The sequence below is a fragment of the Primulina eburnea genome, chromosome 9 (genome assembly GCF_022965805.1).
Source record: "Primulina eburnea isolate SZY01 chromosome 9, ASM2296580v1, whole genome shotgun sequence".
In the NCBI taxonomy this organism is placed as follows: Eukaryota; Viridiplantae; Streptophyta; class Magnoliopsida; order Lamiales; family Gesneriaceae; genus Primulina; species Primulina eburnea.
Genome location: NC_133109.1, coordinates 421,117 through 439,126, shown reverse-complemented (window position 1 = coordinate 439,126; position 18,010 = coordinate 421,117).

Below are 18,010 nucleotides of genomic sequence, written 5' to 3'. Positions count from 1 at the left end.
TGGTTTTGGTAGCTTCCCTTTCTTGACTGCCTTTTTATACTTGGAAAACATTTCATCACACACTTTCTCATTTCATACACAAATGAATGGTACGTGGTCTCTTGAATATTTTACTCCATGGATTGAGACTTAAACTAAAAATTAAAAATTTCCCCTTTTTGTTGAAAGGACAAAATATGTGATTAGCTGAAAACTTGGATCTGAATTGAAGTGTTCTTCTAATGATTCTGTTTGTTTGGAAACTTCTTGTCCCCCCACGTAACCAGTCAACTTGTTTGGTTCCAAATTCCCATCATCTTTCGAGACAAAAGAAGCCTGGGTTACTTTAATATCACCCTATTAGTGATGAGTGTATATTACGTCCAGAATAGATTTCTTTGTTATTTTTGCATAATATGATCATTCGATAAATCTCATTTGAAAATAAAAAATATGAAGTTCATGCATATATTTTTGTTTTATAATGCGATGATGGGACAATTAATTTATACAAACACACCACAAAATCTATTTTTGATATAGTATAGACTCACTCCAACTAAACAATATATTATTTTTATTTTAAATATTGCACAGAATGAATTTTTGTCTTAAAAATTTGTTTTTTTTTTTTATAAAAAAAAGTCAAAATTGTTGAAATAATATATTTTAATATGAAAAAAGTAATAGTTGAATATTTGAATGTTGAAATTAAGAGTTGTAAAGTTAGAAATTTGTGTGTGATGATGTAGGTAATGATGTATTTTATTTTTGGATTATGTGTAATGAAACTCTATAAATAGATATCTCATTTGTGAAGAAAATCACAATTGAGTAGAGAGAAAAATATTATAAAGTGTGTAGTTTGATAAATTTTGAGAGTTTGAGATTTTTACTTTTTACCATAAATTTTTACTTTTTCACAACACGTTATCAGCACGAAGCTCTAAAAGTCCTACATACTTTTCCAAGCTCCAAACAAAAGAAAAGGTAACAAAAGTAATTATATTTATTTTACTGTTATTTATTTATTGTGTATTTATTTAATATACAATATAATGTTATTATTAGAAATAATAACAATAAATTTTTCATAAACTTGTTATAAATCCTGGGAGGATGTTAAGACGACATCCCACACTCCCGGTAAGGGATACGACAAGTATAAAATCATATAAGGTTTTTAAACAAAATAAATTATGACACTCATTATAATATTATGATATGATATATATAATTATTTAAACATGTCTAATATTATATGCATCATATTATTACCATAAAATTATACAAATACATACATTTATTTTTTGTACACCAACGGTCATAAACGGTAACAAACGGCTAGTTTTTGCCCTATAAATATCATCTCACAAACACATTCAATCACTCCAACTTTCTCTTCTTCTCTAAAAATTATTCATCATCAAATTTTTCGAAGAAAAAAAAAGATGGCTTTCTCAAGGATATTTTTAATTATTTTGGTTATCATACTCACGAGTCTTGTATTTATCGGAGAATATCCTCCTCGTGCGTTTTCTTTATTTTTACAAATACTTGTACTTGTTGTTTATCCGTTACTTTGTATTGCAATATTTATTAACTAATAAAATGCATCGTAATTTTTTTTAGTACCACCATGTCAAATTTAACAAAGCTCGAATTTATTGCGCTCGACATCACGGGAAAGAATTATATGCCATGGAATCTAGATGTAGAAATGCATCTTGAGTCATTGGGTCTAAGCGAGACCATTAAAGAAAATGGCATATGCACGTCACAAGAAAAGGCAAGAGCCATGATATTTTTGCGTCGACATCTCGACGATGGATTGAAATGTGAATATCTGACTGAAAAAAATCCCATGGCTTTTTGGAAGGGATTAAAAGAAAAATTTGAACATATAAAGGAAGTTATACTTCCGACCGCCCGGGATGAATGGAATACACTGAGATTCCAAGATTTTAAAAAAGTCAGTGATTACAATTCGGCGATGTATAGAATAATCTCGCAATTAAAATTTTGTGGACATGAGGTCACAGAATCTGAGATGCTTGAAAAAATATTTTCCACATTTCATGCATCAAATATTACTCTACAGCAACAATATGGAGTACGTGGATTTGCGAGATATTCTGAGCTCATCGCCTGTCTTCTTGTGGCGGAAAAGAACAATGAGCTATTAATGAGAAATCATCAGTCACGACCCACTGGATCAACAGCATTTCCCGAAGTAAATGCTGTAAGTAAAAATGAATTTAAACCTCAGAACCAAAATCAAATTCATAGACAAGATTTTGGTCGAGGTCGAGGTCGAGGTCGTGGACGTGGACGTGGACGTGGAATTGGCCGTGGTCGTGGTCGAGGCCGTGGTTTTGAAAATAATAGAGATAGTTATTTTTATAACTCATCTCAAAAGAGCGTCCCAAACCATCCACAGAAAAGGCATCATGAGAATACAAGTATTAATGAGAATCACTCAAAAAGATATGAAAGTTCTTGTTACAGATGTGGTACTCCAGGACATTGGTCCAAAGTTTGTCGAGCCCCTGAGCATCTTTGTAAACTTTATAAAGAATCATTAAAGGGGAAAGAAAAGGAGACCAACTTCACTGAACGCAGTGACCGTTTGAGTGATTCAACTCATTTTGATGCTGGTGATTTTATGAATGATTTCTCTGGAAATGATCAACATGTTGGTGGGATAGAAATGAACAATTTTGATGCTACAGATTTTCTCAATGATTTCTCTGAAAATGAACAATTTAATGGTAGAATATAAATGTACAATAATTGATTTTTCATGTATTCATGTAATAATATTTTATTGTATAATTATGATATGTGTTATATTTACATATGTATTTTCAGTAATTTTATTTCATTGCATATTTTTTTGAAGTTCAAATATGGAAAATGCTATGAGCAAAGCTGAAGTTTGCATACCCGATAGTGGTACAACGCATACTATCCTCTGAGATAAAAGATATTTCTTGGAACTAAAACCAACAAAAACAACGGTGAATACAATATCAGGTCCTGTAGACTTGATTAAAGGATGTGGTAAATCACAATTTTTGTTACCTAATGGTACAAAATTTTTGATCAATGATGCTTTATATTCACCACAATCGAAAAGAAATTTGTTGAGTTTTAATGATATATATTCCCATGGGTATGATACTCAAACAATGAATGAAGGGAATGAGAAATATATATGCCTTATCACATATAAATCAGGAAAGAAATATGTGATTGAAAAACTACCAATGCTCCCTACTGGATTGCATTATACACATATAAGTCCCATTGAATCAAACATGGTAGTTGATAATTCTTCGATATTAACCAATTGGCATGATCGATTGGGACATCCTGGTTCAACAATGATGCGAAGAATTATAGAAAATACACATGGTCATCCACTGAAAGACCAGAAGATCTTTCAGAATAATAAGTTTCAATGTAAAGCATGTTCTCTTGGAAAACTTATTATAAGACCATCACCAGTCAAAATCCAAACTGAATCACCAATGTTTCTTGAACGTATTCAGGGTGATATTTGTGGACCAATCCATCCACCATGTGGACCATTCAGATACTTTATGGTATTGATTGATGCCTCCAGCAGATGGTCACATGTATGTTTATTGTCAACTCGAAATGTTGCATTTGCAAGATTACTTGCTCAAATAATAAAATTGAGGAATCAGTTTCCCGATTATACAATCAAGAAAATTAGACTTGATAATGCTGGTGAATTTACTTCCCAGACTTTCAATGATTATTGTATGTCTATGGGAATCATTGTTGAGCATCCTGTTGCTCATGTACATACACAGAATGGATTGGCTGAATCATTGATTAAACGTCTGCAAATGATTGCTAGACCAATGTTTATGAAAACAAAGCTCCCTATTTCTATATGGGGACATGCAATTTTACATGCTGCTTCATTAATTCGCATCAGACCAAGTACATATCATAAATACTCCCCATTGCAGCTTGCATTTGGTAAAGAACCAGACATTTCTCATCTGAGAATTTTTGGATGTATGGTGTATGTGCCTATTGCACCACCACAACGAAAGAAAATGGGACCTCAAAGAAAGGTTGGAATTTATATCGGTTATGATAGTCCATCAATCATTCGATATCTTGAACCTCAGACAGGAGATGTGTTCACAGCACGTTTTGCTGATTGTCATTTTAATGAGGAAATCTTCCCAATGTTAGGGGGAGAACAAAAACATACCGAAAAAGAAATTACATGGTATGTATCATCATTGTTACATCTGGATCCAAGAACAAAACAATGTGAAAAAGATGTACAACAAATTGTACACTTGCAAAGAATAGCAAATCAAATACCAGATGCATTTGCAGACACAAAAGGGGTAACTAAATCATATATACATGCTGCAAATACCCCTGCTCGAATTGAAATTCCAAAGAAACAAATGGAAGATACTCATGATGTCATTAAACGCCTGAAGCGTGGAAGGCCAGTATGTTCCAAGGATAAAAATCCTCGAAAAAGAAAATTCATAGAGAAACACGATGATCACAAAATAAAGAATGATGTTTCTGAAGAAACACATGATGATCACAAAATAGAGAATGATGTTCCTGAAGAAACACATGATGATGAAAATGTTCTGTCAGAACCACAAACTGACGAGAATCATGAAATCTCTATCAATTACATTAATACTTGAAAAATATGGAACCGAAAAGATATAGATGAAATTAATGATATATTTTCTTATAATGTGGCAATCGACATCATAAATGATAACGAAGATCATGAACCAAAATCTTTTGGTGAATGTAAAAATCGGCAGGATTGGATAAAATGGAAAGATGCCATCCAGGTTGAATTGGATTCGCTAAATAAACGTAATGTTTTTGGACCTATAGTCCTTACACCTGAAGGTGTAAAACCTGTTGGATACAAATAGATTTTTATTCGAAAGCGAAATGAGAAAAATGAAATAGTAAGATATAAAGCTCGACTTATTGCACAAGGTTTTTCTCAAAGGCCTGGAATTGATTATGAAGAAACGTATTCTCCTGTGATGGATGCAATTACGTTTCGGTATTTGATTAGCTTGGCGATATCTGAAAATTTAGAAATGCGTCTTATGGATGTTGTTACAGCTTACTTATATGGATCACTTGATAGTAATATATATATGAAAATCCCTGAAGGATTTAAGATGCCTGAAGCACAAAGTTCAAAACCCAGGGAATGTTATTCTGTGAAATTACAAAGATCATTTTATGGGTTAAAGCAATCAGGTCGAATGTGGTATAATCGACTAAGTGATCACTTGATGAAAAAGGGATATGTAAATAATTCAATATGTCCTTGTGTTTTCATTAAGAAAACAACATCCGGATGCGTAATTATTGTTGTATATGTTGATGATTTAAACATCATTGGAACGAATAAGGAAATTCAAGAAGTTGTGTCATACTTGAAGGAAGAATTTGAAATGAAGGATCTTGGAAAAACCAAGTATTGTCTGGGTTTACAAATTGAACAAAAAGAATGTGGAATGTTTGTTCACCAGACAAATTATACAGAAAAGATCCTTAAACGTTTTAATATGGATAAAGCAAATTCTTTAAGTACTCCAATGGTTGTTAGATCATTAAACATAGAAAAGGATCCATTCCGTCCATGTGAAGATGATGAAGATATTCTTGGTCCAGAAGTACCATATCTAAGTGTCATCGGTTCCCTTATGTACCTTACAAATTGTACAAGGCCTGATATATCTTTTGCTGTGAATCTGTTGGCAAGATTTAGCTCATATCCAACAAAGAGACACTGGAACGGAATTAAACATATATTCCGTTATCTACGAGGAACGACAGACTTGGGACTTTTGTATTCAAAAGATGCTAATCCAAGTATAATTGGTTATGCCGATGCTGGATACTTATCTGATCCACACAAGGCACATTCCCAAACTGGATATGTATTTACTCGTGGAGGCACTGCAATATCTTGGCGTTCACAGAAACAAACGCTCGTAACAACTTCATCAAATCATGCCGAGATTATTGCACTACATGAAGCAAGTCGTGAATGTGTGTGGTTAAAATCAATGACCCAACATATCCAAATTTCATGCGGATTATCATTCGATGAGAAGCCTGTGATACTATATGAAGATAATGCTGCATGTGTTGCTCAAATGAAAGAAGGATACATAAAAAGCGACAGAACTAAACATATTCCTCCTAAGTTCTTCGCATTCACCAAGGAGCTTGAGAAGAATAAATGTATTGATGTTCGTCACATTCAATCAAGTGAAAACTCATCAGATCTCTTCACAAAGGCACTTCCTACGTCAATATTCAGAAAGCACATATATAATATTGGGATGCACAATCTACGAAATTTGTGAAGAATTGTTCATGTCAACATCAGGGGGAGTTTACGTGACTGCACTCTTTTTCCCTTACTATGGTTTTTATCCCAATGGGTTTTTCCAAGTAAGGTTTTTAACGAGGCAGTACAAAACACGTAATGAAGACATCATCGTATCATGATCATCATCACAAGGGGGAGTGTTGAAATAATATATTTTAATATGGAAAAAGTAATAGTTGAATATTTGAATGTTGAAATTAAGAGTTGTAAAGTTAGAAATTTGTGTGTGATGATGTAGGTAATGATGTATTTTATTTTTGGATTATGTGTAATGAAACTCTATAAATAGATCTCTCATTTGTGAAGAAAATCACAATTGAGTAGAGAGAAAAATATTATAAAGTGTGTAGTTTGGTAAATTTTGAGAGTTTGAGATTTTTACTTTTTACCATAAATTTTTACTTTTTCACAACAAAAACAAATTAAAATAACACATTTTATTATTTTATCAAGTCTAAACAATATATACAAGTTGTTTTTGATGTCACCATAATTTTCAACCATTTTTTTCTTTTCATACATTAACAAACTATGTCACTCACAAGTCCCAACTTTCCCATCACTTTTTACGCCTTCCAACCTTTGCAAAACTCCCTCAAAGTCCATATCGGATACAAATTTCTCTTGCACAACATAATTTTGTATTCTCAACGTCGAACTTTCTAGATCTAAGTGGCCAAAGTTTGTTTTCTCAACATCGATTTTTCAAGATCCGTCAGTTTGGCGAAGTTTTTTCTCCCCCGACCTCATTAATATCTTTCTCCAAGTTTTGTTTACCGATATTCTATATTACCAATTGAAGTAAATACAAACCATAAATTAGTCATCTCCTGATTAATGATCTGGAGTAAGCAATCTAGGTTAGTCCACTGCATTGTCTCTTCGTCTTAAACTTAATCTGTTTGCTAAAATGACTACATGATAACTACTCTGTCTTTATATGTTGACATTGCTACACGTAAAATATTTAAACTTTTATTTAATTTATATGACCAATTTGTTGTTATTTAATTTTGATTGTACTACATATTCATCTTCATGGGCACTACCGGATTTTGATTATTTCTTTAAGCATTATTTCTGTTAGTAGTATACCTACACACGTTTTATTAATAATTGATTTGTAGAAGCACACTTACTCCCATGTATATAAACCAACTTGATGTGGCGGTTATCAATAAGAATGAATCATTTTCTCAGCTCAGTGAGCTTGTTCTCTCATTTCTTTACATGGTATCAGAGCAATAGGGTTTCTCTCTGGAGCTCGTTTTTTTTTCAATCGCATCGCCTCCGCAGCTGTAACCGATATTCGCAGCTGATCTAATCCGATGGCAAACAATTGCAATTTCAATTATCCGTTGTACATTCATCCATCCGACACTCCGGGAACGAATCTGGTGAGTGATCAGTTAATTGGGGTGGAAAATTATGGTATCTGGAGCAAAGCCATGATGATTGCCTTGCGAGCAAAGAACAAGATCGCTTTGATAGATGGCAGCAGTCGACGACCACCAGTTGGGAGTCCAAACTTGCTTCAATGGGAAAGATGTAATGCGCTTGTATTGTCCTGGATAATGAACACTGTATCAAAGGACATTTTTGGTGGAATAATATATGCATCAGATGCTTTGATGGTGTGGACAGACCTGAAGGAGCAATTTGATAAGATCAATGGATCGAGAGTTTTCTCGTTACACAGAGAAATTGGACGCCTCACTCAAGGTAATAACACTATCTCCACGGATTACTGTAAGCTTAAGCAGCTTTGGGATGAATATTCAGCTCTTGTTGTTTTGCCTTCGTGTGAGTGTGACACTGCTGGAAAATACTTGGAGCATGAGCAACAACATCGGCTTCTTCAGTTTCTGATGGGGCTTAATGACATCTACATGCATATAAGAAGTCAAATTTTAATGATGAGTCCATTGCCTACAGTTGGACAAGCCTTTTCCTTGTTGTCCCAGGAAGAATCTCATAGGGCATTATCCTCTGTTGAGGTTCCAGTAGCAGCATTCTATACTAATCAGTCCAAGGGAGGTAAAATAATAAAGGAGAAGACAAACTTGTTTTGTGATCACTGAAATTGGAATGGTCATACCAAGGAATATCGTTATAAGCTTGTTGGCTATCCTCCATGGCACAAGCTGCACAAATCCTCAAGTAAAGAACCAAACAGATGTATATACAAGGATAATTGGAAGAGCAGAAAGATGTCAGGAGATGCCAATTTTGTAGAAGAAAGCACTACTGCTGACCACTCAAAAACAGCGGCTGGAACTCCATCTCTCTTTACCCCTGATCAATACGCTGAAATCCTAAAGCTTTTGGGCAATGGCAAAGCACAAAATGACTGCACACCAGCTGTAAATATGGCAGGTACTCTCTCGTCCAATGTAAGCCCAGAATGGATCATTGACACATGAGCCAATGAACACATGATTGGTGATTGTTCTCTGTTAAAAGGCTCTAAGTCTGTGGTAGATTCATTTGGCACCATGAGACTACCAGATGGTAATAGGTCTAGTATTAATAAAGTTGGCTCAGCCTCTTTAACTAGTTCCATTGAGCTAGAACATGTCCTATACATACCACACTTTCAATTCAATCTTCTCTCGGTCTCCAAGTTCACAAGGAATTATGGTTGCTTTGTCACATTTTACCCTCATTTCTGTATGTTTCAGGACCTCAGGACTGGGAGAATAATGGGGATTGGTAAAGAAAGGAATGGCCTCTATCACTTCACTACATAGGCAGTATCAAAATTAACTCACAAGGATAGTTCTGTTTTTCCCCCTTCTTTGCCTAAATTTGATGGCACATATTCATGTTCGGCTACTGAATCTTGTAAGCATGTCAATATTGATACTTGGCATAGGAGATTAGGACATATGTCTATATCAAGGATGCAAATGTTGCCTTTTATACAAAGAAGTGATACACTTTCTCATTGCTCTGTGTGTCCTGTTTCGAAGCAAAGTAGACTGAAATTTCCACAAACTAGTTCGTCTAAATCTTCATCTGCATTTCAGTTAATTCATATGGATATTTGGGGTCCATTTCATACCCCTACCTACAATGGTGAAAGGTATTTCCTTACCATTGTGGATGATTTTACTAGGGGAACGTGGGTTTACCTTATGCAATCTAAAGTGGATGTGCTTAGAATACTTAGATTGTTTTTTTCCATGGTGGATAATCAATTTTCAAGAAAGGTTAAATCTGTAAAAACAGACAATGCAGCTGATTTCTTCAAAAGTGAGTGCCAACTTTTCTTCTCCTCTTTGGGAGTGATACACACTAGCTCTTGTCCTTATACACCACAACAAAATGGAACCGTGGAAAGAAAGCATAGGCATATTCTGGATGTGGCACGAGCTCTTAGATTTCAGTCATCCTTACCACTCAAATACTGGGGGGATTGTGTATTGACAGCCGTGTATCTAATTAATAGGGCTCCCACACCATTGCTAAGGAATAAGTCTCCTTTTGAACTGTTGTTTCAGAAGACTCCTTCCTTAGCCAACTTGAGAGTTTTTGGATGCTTGTGTTATGCTTCAGCCCTACCAATAAGCCACAAGTTCTCACCGCGTGTTGTACCATGTGTCTTCATTGGATACTCCAGTGTGCAGAAGGGGTACAAGCTTCTAAATCTGCAGACACATAAGAGAATAATTTCCAGAGATGTGGTATTTCATGAAGACATATTTCCTTTCGCTGTTAATGATCAGCCTTGTCTCATTTTCAACTCATCACCTATGGAGGATCCTTCTCTTATTGATGAAGGACCAGCAATTACCCTGCCTTTAGATGAACCATCATCTTTCAGTACTATGCCTTCTGATGCCCCACTACAAAGATCCAGCAGAATCAAAGTTCCTCCTATTTGGGCAAATGATTACTCTTGTTCAGTTGCACATAATCATGATCATGACACTTGTCTTTATCCTATGACCAACTACCTAACATATGATCATTTTTCCAAGACACACCAGAACTTTCTAGCAGCTTTGTCTTCCATAAAAGAACCTCACTTTTATCATGAGGCGGTTGCTGATGTTAGATGGCGTGATGCCATGAATGATGAGCTTGTTGCTCTGGACAGGAATCACACATGGGATATTTTGGATCTTCCACCTTAAGTCAAACCCATTGGATGTCGTTGGGTGTACAAAGCTAAACTCAAACCTGATGGTGGTATTGAGAGGTTTAAGGCACGCCTAGTGGCCAAAGGGTACACACAACAGCCGGGTATTGACTTTCATGACACCTTTTCTCCTACTGCAAAAATTGTAACAATTCGTTGCCTTCTCAACGTGGCTATTAGTTATAACTGGCCTCTATTTCAAATGGATGTCGCCAATGCATTCCTTCAAGGGGATTTGGTTGAGGACATCTACATGGATATTCCACAAGGTTACAAAGTTCAAAAGGAAAATCAGGTTTGTAAGCTAAGAAAGTCATTATATGGGTTGAAGCAGGCCTCTCGCCAATGGAACATGAAATTCTCGAATGTTATGATTGAAGGTGGCTACTGTCAATCCCAACATGACCATTCTTTGTTTTTTAAGCATGATGATAACTCGATCACTTTGCTTGTGGTCTATGTCGACGACATTGTCATCACGGGAAGCAGCCAAGCAGCCAAGCAGCCATCACAAGTTTGAAGATGTTTCTTCATTCCGAGCTACAGCTTAAAGATCTTGGTCATCTTAAATACTTTCTTGGCATTGAAGTGGCCCGTTCCAAGAAGGCTATCTACCTTAACCAACGGAAGTATGCGTTGGAACTTATAGCTGACACAGGTGTGGCAGGGGCTAGACCATTCGATACACCTATGGAACAAAACAAGAAGCTCACTAGCCACGAGCTTGATTCTGTTATGGAACGCCATCAGAAGCATCCTCCTGCAGATGCCTTACTTGTGAATCCAGGTGAATACCAACGTTTGGTTGGTCGCCTAATCTATCTGACTATAACTCGGCCTGACATTTGTTATGCCGTCCAATTCTTGAGCCAATTTATGCATGCTCCGAAGGCATCTCACTTGGATGCCGCTATTCGCGTGGTCAAATACATTAAGAAGAACCCGGGACAAGGCATTTTATTCAAACCTTCTACATCTCTGTCTCTTACAGCATATTGTGATTCGGATTTGGCTGCTTGTCCGATGAGTAGGTGCTCCGTTACTGGTTATTGTATCAAATTAGGGACCTCGCTCTTATCTTGGAAATCCAAGAAACAAAACACGGTCTCACGATCATCAGCAGAAGCTGAATATCGTGCAATGGCCACCACCACTTGCGAAGTTACTTGGATTGCTGCTCTTTTGCGTGACATGGGCGTACATATTCAACGTCCTACGACATTATTTTGTGATAATATGGCTGCTATGCACATTGGTGCTAACCCTGTGTGTAGAACCCAATTTCGTACACGTACAACCTATGCATTTATTTAATTCGTTAAATCATTTATTTTGATTTAAAATGAGCTTAGCCATGCATAATTTAATTAAATGCATTATTTTAAATATAGTCATGCTTATGTGATGCACGCTAAAATACTTTTCGAGTTTCATGTTTCAGGCGTTTATTCGAGGCGAGATTGAGGAAAAGACCCGGTGACGATTCTTGGCAATTTTAAAGATGGTATTTTATTTTAAGTTGAGTTTGGGGGCATTTTAAATAATTTATTGAGTTTTAGCATTTTAAGCCTAATTTATTTATTTAGTAATTTGAAGACTTTAAAACTTTTAAAAGTTTAACAAGTGTGCACTTTATTTTATTAGGAGAATTTTATTTAAAGATGAGTATAGTTAATATTTTAACTAATTTTTTATTTGTGTCAACCTTTTTAATTAGTATTTGATTAGCATGTTATTTATTTTAATTAAGCAAAATAAATTCCCTAATTAAGCACAAAACTCACGCACACATTACACACTTTTACACACACTTGTCACGCTTAAACACACACACACACTCTATCAATTCTAGTTTTTATTATTTTAAAAGAGAATGGGTTCTTCATTAGCATAGCAGCCGCCCACCCCCTCTTCAGATTCCAGCAAGGTTTTCGTGAATTTTATTGCAAGAAAACGGTGCCACGTTCGTCCCGGATCAACCTCGCTTCTATCTCCGCTTCGGTAACGTCGTTCGGTATTTTTAAATATCAAAAGGCACGTATATTCTGTTCTTGATGCATCGATCTTGTCATATTATGCGTGGTGTTGTTATTTATGCCAAAATATATGTGTGATGCGTAGGAGTTTGAGCAATCGTGTTTTGATCAAGTTTGAAGCGATTTTGAATCACCAAATTCACGTTCTTACTGTTCTGGCGAAAACTGCGATTTTTCGGTTCATATTTTGAGAAAACTTTCAACTAGAAAATTGTAGAAATTTTCGACGCCTTCGATTTGATATAAAATTAGAGATTTTTGGACGAAAACTGAGTGAGTTATGATGTTTTTCGTGAGACTGCTCAAACTGAAATTTTCAGAAAATTATGTTATTGATGCGTTTCTTGAAGTCTTATGTTGTAGGCTTCGTTGGAGATCGACGGGCAATCGTTGCTGCGTACGGGTATGTTAGTGATGATGTTAAGAGTGTTTTTTTGAGGTTTCGTTTTATGTCGTTAGGCACTCGAATTAATTAGAAGTCATAGGAAGCATTTGATGTCAATGTCCATATTGATGGGTCGTACGAATTGTAGGGTGAATGTCGTTATGTTGAGGCGTATTCACGAGTTTAGTTCATTGCTATGGTGACCTAGGATAGTCTCAAATTGTTGAATCTTGTTCCATTAGGTGATAATTGGCATAATAAGCATTGTGTAAGTTTTTCCTCGCAAGTTCAGTATTTCGAGGCCACACGGACCCCAACACAGATCCTGGCACGGGGTCCGTGCCTTTGTTTTCTTCACGGTGTCAAACTTGCCAGGGTCCGTGCCTTTGTTTTCTTCACGGTGTCAAACTTGCGCACGGACACGGACCCCCACACGGATGTAGGCACGGGGTCCGTGCCTTCCCATTTCTTCGAGACATTTTTCCAGCGCACGGACACGGACCTCCACCCGGATCTAAGCACGGGGTCCGTGCCCCCTTTTCTTCCTGAGCACTTCCTTCACAGTAGGTAGACGGACCCGTACACGGACCCGGGATAGGGGTCCGTGTACTCACTGTTTGGGAAAGATTTGAAAGTTGTTTTCGAAGTTTGATGTCATGGTTTAGTGCAAGGATTATCAAGATCGAGTCAAGGGAAATTTTAGAATGTCCTAAGAATTTATTTAACTTGAGAGTGAGTATGATTCTACGGCTAAGTTATGCAAGTTAAGAATGGAACTTCATGTTAGTATGTGCAGCAACGGCCCCGATCGATGTCCAACGAATCCCTCAACGCCAAGTAAGTATGTATGACGTGTAAAGAAAATATTTGAAGTTTTTGAGGTATGCTAAATGTCTCGTGACCAAAAAGTGAATGGGTTTGGAAGTCGGTGAACGTGGCCGAGGACCTCTCCACCCCGTTAAATGATGAACGGGTTAGATCGTGGTTGGAAAGCATTAAATGATGAACGGGGACCAACCGGCCCGTTAAATGATGAACGGGGATCTCATGTATGTGGCAGTGGATACGTCCCTGTCAGCCCAGTACTGTGGTGTGTCTGATCAGGCATTATTAAGTTAAAGGTCACTTGCTTTGAAACATCCTCTACGCAAATGATGAAGTTTAGTATGTTGAAGTATGAAAGCATGTTTAAGAAAAGTTTATGTTCTTCGCACGTCATAGTATGCATGTTCAAGTTCAAGTTCAATTCTAGTTTAAGTCTATTATTAAAGTTCCAGTTTCAAGTTATGTATGTTCTATTTTAAAGATGCATGCGATTTTTATTATTGTAGTATTCGTTATTCCAGTTTATACGTGTTGAGTCTTTAGACTCAATAGACTTGATCGATGCAGGTGAGCAGGGACGGATCCAGGAATACAAGTTGGGGGGGATTGAACTCAATATGATAAGTAATATATTATTAAAAAAAATTTACATTATATGTTCAACGAAGTTGTGCTCTACGAGATTTTAAAATATAAATTCATCAATAATAGAATTTACATCAATATGTTTAGCTAAATCTCGTTCAATATTAAGTGTCAAACAATCGGCAACAACGATGACCAATTGTCAAATCCTTCATTGACCAATGCCGATATATTAGATAAATTAACATCATTCAGGAAAAGAAAACAATAAAAACAATATGACTTATTTGTTGAAAGCGAATACTCCAACCAATAAAATTTCTGAAACCATTTTTTCTGAAAACGACGATTCTGGCTTCCAAATTTTGTACATGGATACTCCAACATATCTGGTTGATAAGGCCCCATATTTAGATATGCACGTCTTATCTCATCTCGTACATTAACATGATATTCACATATCTGTTTTCTTTTTCCCGGATCTCGTTCAATAAAAGTAGACGGAGACTGATGATCGTCTCTAGGAGAGAAACATGAAGGAATTTGGATATTGGGAAATAGAAGACTTTCACTGTATTGATGTTGCATTGTAAGGACCGTAGGAATTAAAGTATCTTCACTAGCTTGATGATCTCTCTTCTTAAAGAAATAGGATATCAATGTTTTTCCTTTCTTTGCAGCAGATTGATGTTCCATTTTAAAATTGTTCAAGTTATAATCCTAAACAAGAATAAAATAATTATTAAACAAATAAACAAGTAATAGTTAATCAACAACTCAACAACAAACAATCAAGAAACCACAAATCACGCACATAGAAGCTATAAAAAACAAAATAAAAAATGTATAGCCGATTCTTATCTGGATTGTTGCCTTGCCGATGAGCAATTCGATTTCTTCGGGAGTCCGTAATTTTATTCTGTCGCTAAAGAGCTTGGGACTTGGGAGAGAAATTTTGTAGAATTGAGGTGGGGCGGATCAGAGGATATGGGATGAATTTCGTCTCATCTTTGTAAATGGACGGGACTTGATTGGACTAAGATATTGATGTACGACGGTTTTTGGAACAACCGTCGCTTTTAGCGACGGTGTTTCAAAAAACAGTCGCTAATAGCGGCTGTTTGAATTAAAACCGTCGCCGATCCAATCGGCGACGGTTTCAGTAAAACCGTCGCAAATATTAGCGACGGTTTCTGAAAAACCGTCACTAAAAAAAAGTGGGCTGGGCTACAGCCCAGTACTGCCCTAGTGTACATCCGTCTCTGCAGGTGAGTACGTTGAGGAGGAGACAGGAGGTGGCGACCAAGGGGCAGGTTTGGATTGAGCGGCAGGCTAAACCCGAGGACCGCAAGTTTATGTTTTTAAGCACAGTTTAAAATACTCTGAATTTTTATGATTGGATGTGAGACATTTCGAGATAACCTTTCTTTAAACAAATTTTATTGAAGGCGAATGATTTCAAAACTATTTATGAACGTTGAGTGACTACCGTAAGGATGTTTACATTTAATAAAGAAAATTTTAAATTTTTCCGCAATTTTTGAAATGATAAAAGTACGGTACGTTACACTGTGTATCATGAAAGGACAAAACGTATAGAGATCGACTGTCACTTGGTCCGTGAAAAAATCAAGGAAGGCTTCATCTGTACTCGATATGTTCCTACCCACCAGCAACTTGGGGATATTTTCACGAAGAGTTTAGGAAGAGCTCAACATGCTTATTTGCTTGGACTTCTAGGAATTTGTGATCTACATCAACCTTGAAAGGCACACTGTCCACATTGATCTCAGCATGCAATGCTTTCAGTTTGTTGTCTATAATACTTCAAGCTTGATGTTCACATCCACACCAAGCTTGAGGGGGGAGTGTTAGTAGTATATACCTACACACGTTTTATTAATAATTGATTTGTAGAAGCACGCTTACTTCCCTGTATATAAACCAACTTGATGTGGCGGTTATCAATAAGAATGAATCATTTTTCTCAGCTCGGTGACCTTGTTCTCTCATTTCTTTACAATTTCTTTAAGCTGTTGTTGAATGTGATTTTGGGTTGAAATTTTTTTCCTAAGATCTCTCTCCTACCATGAGTATATTTATTTTCTTATCCTATACTTGTATTTCATAGAGCACTTTTGGATTCAATTTTACTTTTTTTTTTGAAGAACTGCACAGAGATCATGCTGAAGAGTTTGAGAAATTTTGTTTACATTAGTTTGTGAATGTTAAGAACAAATTACATTTTAGTTTCAAAAAAGGAACAAATTTCCGAACTCAAGAACTCCACTGTTATCTCACATCTTTTCACTTCCTAATATTTATCTAAAACATCTAAAGATTCATGCATGGAGAATACGGGTGAGAGTGAAACTAATGGAACTGAATGTCCATAATCTTTTCACTACCTAGAATATTTATCGGACAAACCGTCGGTAGATAGCGACGGATTTTCATATAACCGTCGCATAGTAAAGTTAGCGATAGTTTTCCAAAAACCGTCGTTATTTTAGCGACGGTTTATGGAAAAACCGTTGTCAATATTGCAACCGTTCAAACAAAAGCGTTGTCATTTTTTTGCGTCGGGTTTTTTTACCGTTGCATTTGGCGACGTTTATATTTAAGTTCGTCACCATATTAGGCGACAGGTTTTTTACCCGTCGCCATGTGCGACGGTATATTACGAGACCGTCTCAAACTTAGGCGACCGTCCCTAATGGCGACGATTTTGCACAAACCGTCGCCGATCTAGATCCGCGACGGTTAGTCAAAAACCGTGGCTATAGACGACGGTTTAACTCAAAACTCTTGCTAATGGCGATGTTTTTGCGAAAACCGTCGCTAGATTCTTATTTATATCATTAAAAAGTATCGACATATCATTAAAAATTCTTACGTAGATTAGAAAAATGCTGACTTGTAGCTGTCATACAAAAGTTGTACCAAAATAAACAAAAATTAAAATTTAATATATCAAAACAAAACTTTGAAAATTTAATTTACGAAAACAAAAAAATTAGAGAGCATTTATTTCACATTTCTTTTTCATTACAAAAATATTAAAGAACGTAAATCATAGTTTCTTGCTACTAGATGAGTAAACATTTTATAATATTTTTCATGATACACATAATCACGAGTTTGTTACTGTTGGGTATTAAACCTGAGGTTTCGTTCTAAATTTGAGATATTGATATAGCGACGGTCTTGTTCAAAAAACCGTCGCAATTTGTAACAGTTACTGAGAAACCGTCGTTATATGAAGGCGACGCGACCTCCGGTGACGGACCACGAAACCGTCGCCTCATCGTTTTAGCGACGGTTTGAACATCGCTAGCCCCTTTTTTTGTAGTGTTGTGAGACGAGTCAATCATGTCTATATTTACAATAAAAAATAATACTTGTTTATGACTGACCCAAATAAAATATATATCTCACAAAATTGATCTGTGAGACAGTCTCACCGAAGTTTTTGTGTTCATTAGTTCCATTTAAAACTAATGGATGTCTGATTTGTAGATCATGCAAGGGACACCATACAAGAATGGCTGTAATATCGACAAAATGTGATAATAGTGTTGCTTTGGATTCATCATATCATTAGATAACTT